This window comes from Kogia breviceps, chromosome 12 (genome assembly GCF_026419965.1).
Source record: "Kogia breviceps isolate mKogBre1 chromosome 12, mKogBre1 haplotype 1, whole genome shotgun sequence".
Lineage (NCBI taxonomy): Eukaryota > Metazoa > Chordata > Mammalia > Artiodactyla > Physeteridae > Kogia > Kogia breviceps.
The window spans coordinates 14,106,288-14,110,087 of record NC_081321.1 but is presented as its reverse complement, the minus strand read 5'-3'; the positions used below and the strand labels follow the sequence as shown (position 1 = coordinate 14,110,087).

The 3,800-nt window shown below is 41.9% G+C and overlaps 1 pseudogene; it reads right to left on the bottom strand.

Moving 5' to 3' along the window:
- Positions 1-401: 401 nt before the first annotated feature.
- Positions 402-1,081, bottom strand: LOC131766840 (phosphorylase b kinase regulatory subunit beta pseudogene; annotated as a pseudogene).
- Between the last annotated feature and the right edge of the window lie 2,719 nt (positions 1,082-3,800).

The window sequence follows — 3,800 nt, the reverse complement described above, 5'->3', positions numbered from 1 at the left end:
AAGGATGCAGCTGTTTTCTTTCCAGGTATTGGTTTGCCCTCTATCCCATTCTTCTAAAAAAAGAGGAGAGAGAAGGCAACGTTTATACATAAGATGAAAAGTTCATACATATTATAAAAATTTGCTACGTTCCCTCAGAATCACAACAAAGTCACCAGGTAGAATAAACTTTTCTTTCCACTCTTGTAAAATAAAATAATTATTACCATCTAATGGGTATCTACTACATGCCTGGTGCAATGCTGGGCACAATGTGTGTGTTGTCTGATTTAATTGTCATCATTAATATCAGTTCTGTTTTATTTTTTATTTTTATGTTTTCCAATCTAGTACTTTGATTTTTAATCATATTCAAATTCCACACATTTAAATGAAAACAAAAACACTGATAAATCAGCAAATTACCTCAAATGCAACTCTGTGCTGCCATTATTATATTTGCTTCCTCTTTCCCAGACACCAAAGTCAGGTACACAGTAAATGCTTTCTACACAAAATAAAAGGTTCTGAATAAAAGAGACCTCATCAGTGTTATAGATAATCTGGAGTCCTGAGGAAATCATTTCCACAAGGTAAAGGAGATAGAGTGACACTGCATTTATCTGAAGATGACCATATTCCTCATAGGAGAGGATCTCATCCCCTGTCTGTACCATAAAGAGAGAGTAAAGACATGTTGGGAGTGGATCCTGCTTAAACTGCTGGACCTTATGGGCCTGACGCACATAGCAGTAGAGACTTCCTCTCATACATTTTATGGACGAGTGCTCCAGTTCATGGGTCCTTCCCTTGTCCTCATCAATGCGCCTGTATGCAAGAGCCAGGCCCCTTAGCACAGTAGACTGTCGTGGATCTTGGCCTGATCATTGCCACATGTTTTAGTGGGAAAGAGACCTGTGCCTGGACTTTGATAGGGCAGCAATGTTACTTGACAACTCTGTAACAGTGATCCAATTTATCCCATAGTTTTATTATCAGGTCTCAGAAGATTAATGCTGTTAAGAGGTTCAAAGTGACCCAGACATTTAAGAAAGCTGGTGGAGAAGCCATACCTTAAGAATGCATCAGGTGAGCTGGCCATTGCAAGTTGTTTACTCTAATCATAAGCGTTGCAGGCTAAACTATAGCAGTTTGCAAAACCGAGCGTTTGGTGAGGCAGTCTTCGCTCTAAGAACTTCCAGCTCACTTCCGCCACGAGCGCAACTATCGCGCGGTCTCCTACGCCCGGCAGGCCCCGCCCCTTACGACACTGTTGGGAGGCGCACCAGCCATAAGTTATCGCGAGCGCGAACTTCGACCTAGAGCTTCGGCCTGTCTCCGCAGCCTCCCGAGCGTCTAATGAGGTGGGTAGACCTGGAGTCTGTCGTACAGAGTGAAGTAAGTCAGAAGGAGAAAAACAAATACCGTATGCTAACACATATATATGGAATCTAAGAAAAAAAAATGTCATGAAGAGATTAGTGGTAGGACGGGAATAAAACACAGACCTACTAGAGCATGGACTTGAGGATATGGGGAGGGGGAAGGGTAAGCTGTGACGAAGTGAGAGAGTGGCATGGATATATATACACTACCAAATGTAAATAGATAAATAGAGGGAAGCAGCCGCATAGCACAGGGAAGTCAGCTCTGTGCTTTGTGACCATAGAGGGGTGGGATAGAGAGGGTGGGAGGGAGGGAGACGCAAGAGGGAGGAGATATGGGAACATATGTATATGTATAACTGATTCACTTTGTTGGAAGGCAGAAACTAACACACCATTGTAAAACTGTTATACTCCAATAAAGATGTTAATAAAATAAAGTAAAATAAAAGGGAGACAGTGGGGGCTTCCCTGGTGGCGCAGTGGTTGGGGGTCCGCCTGCCGGTGCAGGGGACGCGGGTTCGTGCCCCGGTCCGGGAGGATCCCGCGTGCCGCGGAGCGGCTGGGGCCGTGGGCCGTGGCCACTGGGCCTGCGCGTCCGGAGCCTGTGCTCCGCAGCGGGAGAGGCCGCAGCGGTGAGAGGCCCATGTACCGCAAAAAAAAAAAAAAAAAAAAAAGGGAGACAGTGATCTCAGTGAGGTAGGGAAAGTTGTCCAATGGATGCAGCTAATTAAGAGTGTTCACATCCCATCGACATATTGTGTAGGTTGGAGTAGGTTAAACACTCCTTTATAGGTATTCAGTAATTTAGCAATCAATCTCGTATTAACTTTTTTTTGAGAATCAATTGTTTAAAAAAGTAGGCATTTTAAACTAAGGGTTATATGTAATCCTTGTTACACGTCAACCATCCTTTCAATTCAGTAATCTTTTATTGAGTATCTACTACATCATGCTGTGTTAAACAGGTGCTGGAGAGAAAGCAGTTAACAGCAGCCAACCAATTGTACAGGTTTGTCACACAGACATACAAAATTATTGCATACACACACTACACTGACTTTTGACTTTGTAAACTTATTTTTTGAACAGCACATACAAAGGAACTTCGAACTGTCCTTTACCCAATTGTGTTTCATATTGCATACCAAACCTAGAATGTTTAAGAAAGGACCCAGAACATCTGAGAAAAGCACTGGAGTATGTCTAACCCAGGTTATGTCCACATTTCCAAAAGATTTCTTCTTGTGGAGTTTAGCATTAGCCCATCAAAGTAAGAAGATGGGAAATTGATTTCTTTTAAAAAAGTAAAAGCATGTACAATAGTCCTTGATAGGAACTGCTTTTGTTAATCTTTTTTTGGTAAAGGATTTTCAAAAGCAGAAAAGTACTTATTTATCAGCAAATTCAGTCTAATGACTGGTAAATTTGTGTTTCATTTTGTAATGATAGGTAAGGTTTTTTTTTTTTTTTTTTTTTTTTTTTTTTTTTGGTGGTATGCGGGCCTCACCGTTGTGGCCTCTCCCGTTGCGGAGCACAGGCTCCGGACGCGCAGGCCCAGCGGCCATGGCTCACGGGCCCAGCCGCTCCGCGGCATGTGGGATCTTCCCGGACCGGGGCACGAACCCGCGTCCCCTGCATCGGCAGGCGGACTCTCAACCACTGCGCCACCAGGGAAGCCCGATAGGTAAGGTTTTAAGCTTGAATGAAAAGGAAAAAAGTTTTAGTGAATTTCTTAGGGCTTAGTGCCCTTCTCCTTTGTTGGTTCTACTATAGAAAAAAGGATGACCTTTTCCAGTGATGTTTTGCATTAGCAGGAAACACCAAATATTGGAAGTGAGATTGTTTTTAACATATAAAAGATTGTTGAATTACTGCAAAGTGCAAAGGCTGGAGCAGAAGTTCTTAATTGATAATGTCCCCAGTGGGGAGCTTATCCATTTAAGTAGAACTTTTCAGAAGCCACAAGGAGAAGGAGTGGTTTGGGAGAGGAAAGAATGCTTTTGAAACTCTGAGTATTAAGGTGAAAAACGCTGCCATATATTTGGTTGCTTGTCTCATGTCTGTTCTGGACCTGTTTTTAAAAAGGGAACAATGGACAATAAAGATTTGGAATAATTTCAGAACATATTAAAGTCACACATAAAATACAGAGGAGATGCAGGGAATTAGAACCGTAAAGGCTCATTTTTTGCTAGGATAGGTAACTTCTCCAAAATGTATTTGAAAATCATTAAGAACTCAACTGAGACAGTGAATTCAATGATCCAGTGAATCAAAGAGGCTGCAGTGAGTGCTCTTACCCAATTCTTTGTTTAGATTAAATTGAACAAACAGCCTTCCTATGCAGTTTTGATATGGGACTATTTTTTCACTAGAGGAACATAGACTAATCAATAACTCTTATTTACGTTATTAGGACTGCATGAGAAATTT